Raw genomic sequence first — 6,000 nt, 5'->3', positions numbered from 1 at the left:
AAGTACCAGACCATTGACATACAATCTTGTTTGCAGAGTGGGAGGTTGTCTTCTTCCCTGTATTATCAGAGCAGAAGACATGGCTGCCACCAGCTCATTCCTCCCAGTCTCCCTTCACCTCAGGGCTCCTGAAGTTTGAATCAGAGGCACCACAGCTACAGTCAGCTCAAGACTTGCTGTTGAGCGTCTTGGAGGGAGATGTCAGACTCAGGTGCTCTGCACCAAGACACCTGTGTCATGCAAACATGCAAATAAGCACAAATATTAATTGATGAGAGGGCTTTATGGTCACTGCAGGATTGCAGGCAGCTTCAGCTCTTCCATGTGTGGGATGTGCAGTGTCTTATTTCTCTCATGTCTCCAGTGTTGTCATAGAAGCAAGCAACATATTTTCTGGTACAGATCTACTCTGGTACATCCCGACTGGTACATTTCGTGCTTTGTTTCTGTCTCCAGAGGACAAGAACGACCATCTCGAACCTATGTGAACTTTGAGGATGTTGCAGCATGCAACATGGGTGTTTTCAAAGGACCTGTGGTATCCATCTCCAGGAAACAGATTGAAATGGCAGCGGGTGAGCGCAAAAGGTAAACAATTAATTTATGTGAAAATACCAAATATTTTTAGAAATTATTTGTACATTCAGCCTTTAATAGAGATGGAGGGGAAAGATTTTTCAAGACTACAATTGACGTGGAATTTGACTCAAATGAAGAAGCTGAACAAGCCCAAATTTACACTTAAGAGTTTATTTCTTCATATAAGGTTTGAAAGTTACATAAAAATGGGTACAGCTCTGAAATCTTTTCCCATCATGGAAATCAAAGTGATTCAAATCCCCTTAATTCCCGGGTTCTGTAGCCAGTTTGCTCACACTTGTGGCACTCATTCATCCCACAGAAACACAGTTCAAAGCTGGGTGCCTGACCCTGAGCCCTGAGCTCCAGTTGGGCTTCAAAGGGAAGCCTGCTAAGAAGGTGGATCTGGAGACACAAGGTGCTCCCTACCCCTGGGAGACAGGGTCCCTGTGCTTCAGCTGGGGACCAACCCCTCAGCCTTTGCTCAAAGCTGGATGTTGTGATGACTCAAATGAGCATTTCTGCCTGCGGTCTAGCAGGAGCTGCACACTGTGCTCTCTGTGTGTCCTAGCTGAGGAAGCGTTTTCCATAACATACGGAGCTCCAATCTATGTTTATAACAGGGCATGTCACTTCAGAGTACAGCACTTCCCCCCATGTCAAAGAGAAAACAACCACCCAGAAGATACAGTGCTTCTCAGAGCTATCTCAGAACCAAATGGTTTTCTTCCCAGTGAAATGAAAATGCAGTATGATTAGGACTGCCAGCCTGAACACAGAGCTCCATGCAAAATTCATACAATTTGGGTTTCCTGGATCCCTTTCTTCCTTCTCACCTAGGCACCTTGTACGAAAGCATTAAAGCACAGTCAGCAGCAGCCAGGTGGTCCAGTCCCTTCACCAGGAATATCCCTTCATCCTGCAGAGCTTGGAAAGTGATGGATGGCCCTCTCTGGAGGCAGCAGGACACTCTGCAAGCAGACATTTGCTCTGAGCTCTGCCTGGCCAGATATTTGCAGTTCTCTGGTACCCTCAAAAAGACACTGGCTCCCCTCTCACACCACTGCTCACATTCGTGGTGTCTCTGCAGGCACTTATCAAGCTGTGCTATCCCTCCATGGGCTCAGCCTGGGAAGAGCTTCCATCTATACTGGCAGGAGTCCTTGGGAGTTCTGCTTTCTGCTGTCCCTCCTCTGCACCTCCCTGAGGTTATGCTGGCAGTTCCACATGGCCCTGAGAGCACCCACTCCCCCAAATCACCTTTTCCTGGCTGAAAAGAACACCTTCCTGCCCTTGGAGGGGTGCCAGTAGCTTCCCATCTCCAGCCACAGCCTGGGATCACCTCCATCTGCAGCAGCTTTGGTGTGAATCCAAACCAGGTAAAGTGCTCTTGCTTTTATCAGGAGAAAGCTCTGGTGCTTCCCTCTGACATAAAAGATGATGGTTGGGGCTCTTCTGGAGTCACAGATGATCCTAACTACAGTTACAGCTCCTATTTTAGTGAACTTAACTTTGGTTCTCCACATAAATTCTCCTCAGGTTCAACCTTGATGTTCATATTCTGTGAGGAAACATCACTTGTCTCTGTCCTACCTAAAAATAGATGGAAAGGGGTAAGGATTGGAGCAGGATCCTCTCAGTGGTGCCAGGACAAGAGGCAACAGGCACAAAGTGAAATGTATGAAATTACACCTAAACATAATAATAACTTGTTTGTTGTGCAAGTGGGTGGACAAGGCAGCAGGCTGTCACGAGACATTCAAGCACCGCCTGGACAGTCTTGGGCAAGCTGCTCCAGCTGGTCCAGCTTTGTGGAGGGCTGGATTAGACACCTCCAGAAACAACTGAAGAGATCCCCAGCCTCAACTGTCCTGTGATCTATTCACCTCAGCCAAAAGCATAATTGTAAGTTTATTGACAGGAGTTGCCAACAACTTTCTGTAGCATATGGACATGCTTCCCCAGCCTTTTGGGAAAAAGCTTGGCTCTCCAAGGAGGCACCATAACTGTGCCCCTTTCCCTGACCCTTAAGCAAAGTCTTCCCTAAACAGAAATTGAGGTCATAGTTTAATTTTTTTTCTTTTTTTTTTCATAAAGTAATATCCCAATCATTTTTTTATTTCCTGCACGTGGCAGAAGGCAGAAATCAGGGAGGATGAAAGCCAAACATGGGAGAACCGGGAAGCAGCGTCAGAGCCACTGAGTTACCTCGGGGTTACTGTCAAATCCATTATTATTCGTTACAGTAATCTCTTGCAGACTAATGGACATGTGTCCTATTAGTCCTGCAGTCACCATGGGTAAAATAAAAAACTTTGGACAGTTCTAGGAAGGGTCTCAGTTCCAAGCCAATTTTATATCACAGCCTATTTTTGGTCACTGCTGCTCACTTGGGTCCTCCTCAGAGCTCCTGTTATGGGAACAGAATTTCTTCCTTAAAGATGACCATCTCTTGTTGACTACAGCTCATGCTCTGGGTGATAAAACTGCAGGGAGTTGTATCAGAGTCAGGGTGGAATCCAGACCTGAGCCCTGGTAAATTGAATGGGGCCAGAGCTTCCTAAGTAGCTGTTCAAACAAAAAAATGTATTTGGGAAATTTTATTCACGACTACATTCAATCATGTTGCAATATTGGACACTATTTGCTGGTGCTAACATTTTTTTTTTCTTAGAAAATAATATTTTAGCAAAAAACCATGTCATTGTTCTGCAAAGCTTGCTGACCTTGTGCTAATTAGCCACACTTTTAGGCACACAGCATAACCTCATGCTAAGCTAAACAATGAGCAGCCTATAAATAAAAAAGAGCTACTGCTAAATTTCACATGTTTGGCTTTAAACTCAAAGACTTCCATGGGGGTAGGAGGTTGCTTCACTCTATATTTATCTCTTTAAAATTAACAGAAAGGAAAAAATAGGCCCCTTTGGCCTCGGACTGGAACATAAGGTCAGGATGACAAGTGGCACGGGCAGGGCTGGGGGAGTCTGGCAGCTTGACTATCACCATGGATGTGCTGGCAGTGCCCTGGGCTCGACACGCTGCATCCAGCAGGAAATGATATTCCCCTCGTGTCCTGAGTCACTCCCCTGTAAATCCTGAGATTTTACATCCATGACATGTTAAAAAAAAAAAATTAAAAATAGTATGTCAGTCTTTCCTGCCAGTTCCTACACGCAATTGCTAAAAACATCAGGAGAAAAATACTTGCCATTTGTTTCCAGAAGCCCTGGGGAACGGAGACGTGAAACCTGGGAGTGGCTCCGAGGCTTTCCTAGAAAATGGCCCTTGTCACACAGCCAGATATTCCGTGGATCCCAGGAGCTGCTGCTGGTGAAGGGATGAGGCATCCCCTCAGCCCTGAGCTGTGTCAGGGTGTCTGTTCTGGCCTCTCTCTGCAGGCACCACTGCTGTACTTGGCCATGATGAAAGCTGTCTTTGGGCTGAAGGGAGCAGAGACCCTTAGGCTCTCTTGGTGTCTCTGCTCTCCTCTGCTCTTCCTGTGGCCCTGCTTGGCTCTAGCCATGCTGAGAATGAACCATCTCCATAGGGAAGCTGGCACAGAACCTGCCAAAACATAGGGCTGCTGAGCTGAGCCTACCCTGAGCTGGAGGACAGGTGGTGGCTCAGATGCCATCCCAAGGCAATGCTTTATCCTGGATTTCTAAGTTGTGAACCTAGGCCTCCACAAATGGCTATTTTTGTCTCTCTAATGGGGTGGGGAGGCCCTGGCACAGGTTGCCCAGGGAAGCTGTGGCTGCCCCATCCCTGGAAGTGTCCACAGCCAGGCTGGACGGGGCTTGGAGCAACCTGGGATAGTGGAAGGTGTCCCTGCCCATGGCAGGGGTGGGATGGGCTTTAAGGTCTCTTCCAACCCAAACCAATCCATGATTTTATGACTTTTGGACACTGAAGTGTCCCAAATTTCTAGAGCAACTGACCGAAATTATTAGAAAGTGGATTCTGTTTTGATAAACCTGATTTTGGTGTTAAAATAATTCTTCACCTGTAAACTTTGACTCAACCTCAGTTGCAAATCCAAGGTGGCAGGCCATAAGGGTCACTGGTAAAACAGGGAAAGAGAGGATGGACATGGACTGAGGAATCTTTGACACTAGTTACAAACACAAGTGAAGGCAAACATAGAAGACAACGACTTCGACAATCTCATCCCTGAGAGAAGCCAGGGAGCAGCAGGGACCCTGAACACAAGTCTCACATCCCTTGATGGAAAGTTGCATGGTGGGATTTTTCCAGAAGCATCCCAGGTTAGTCTTCCTGCCTGCAGGAACCTGTGGTCATCCTGCTGTGCCTGCAAGAGCCTGTGGTCATCCTGCTCTGCCTGCAGCCACCTGTGGTCATCCTGCTGTGCCTGCAAGAGCCTGTGGTCATCCTGCTCTGCCTGCAGCCATGTGAGGGCCATGAGAGCTCGGCCATGAGCCATTGGTCAGGTCCTCTCACCTGCTGAGCTCAGCAGCACCACAGCAAGGGGGAAGCTCAGAACACTGAGGATTAACTGACAAACAAGAAGCATCAACTGCATCCTTTGATCACCCATGGCACAATTTTAATTGCTGAAGATACAGTCACACAACTCGCATCTGTCCCAAGGACTGAGAAACTTGAGGACACTGCTTTTTTGTCCCTTTCTGTTGCTCATCAAGGAGTGCTTGCTACACTGGGCAGATATACAACACCATTGCAGTGCCTCAGGCACCCAGCTCCAGTGGAAAAACCCAAGAAATTCATACCCGTGTCATGCCAAGCTCCATCAGCCTGTAAATAGCAGAGATGGCCCTGAAGCGCTGGGGGGAATGGGGAATAAATATTCCTTCCCCTGGGTACTACTGGGCTAAAATGCATCATCCAAAGGCCCTGCTGTAGGGCGAGATTCCCCCATGGGGCTGCAGATGAGGATGCTTATTGGCATTTGGAAGGAATTTGTTCCACCACTGGAAACTTTTGTGGCCAAAGCAGTTAGAGGGGGAAAAGCCAGTTAAACTTTGGCCTTTTTCTATGGAGGGTAAACTTAGAAACATGACTTAGATGCATAATTTAGAAAACCAAGATAAAAGTCAAGCCAGCTGCTTACACTACGGCTTTTTTAAAGATTATTGCTTACCAGGCTTAGCCACAGGGACTAAGTGCATGTTTGGAGTGCAGACTTTTCTGGCTGAGCCATGAAACCCACCAAGTGTAATTTTTGACCATGTAATTCATCCTCCCTGAACAGACTCAAAACCTAGTGAAGCAGGAAGGAATAGGATGTGAATTGCAAAGCATCTTTGTGCACACAGGCTTTGGTGACCAGTGATACCCGTGTTATGGTGTGATGAGATTTGCCAAGGGGTTTTCTGATGAGAGAATATCAGAGGATGATAAAGTTGAAAGCCTTGACACACCAGAGGAGCTGTGTTTGTG

General features: G+C 47.0%; 1 long non-coding RNA gene across 1 annotated transcript in view; it reads left to right on the top strand.

Annotated features, from left to right (window-relative positions):
- The first annotated feature begins 460 nt into the window (after positions 1 to 460).
- Positions 461 to 6,000, top strand: part of LOC125330373 — a 26,413-nt gene continuing 20,873 nt past the window's right edge. The window contains exon 1 of the long non-coding RNA XR_007205482.1: positions 461 to 588. This is a non-coding gene — a long non-coding RNA (uncharacterized LOC125330373). The remainder of the gene's footprint in view (positions 589 to 6,000) is intronic.

The sequence above is a fragment of the Corvus hawaiiensis genome, chromosome 9, assembly GCF_020740725.1.
Source record: "Corvus hawaiiensis isolate bCorHaw1 chromosome 9, bCorHaw1.pri.cur, whole genome shotgun sequence".
NCBI lineage: Eukaryota > Metazoa > Chordata > Aves > Passeriformes > Corvidae > Corvus > Corvus hawaiiensis.
Note: the sequence above shows the minus strand (reverse complement) of the source record. Positions and strands in the feature narration are given on the sequence as shown.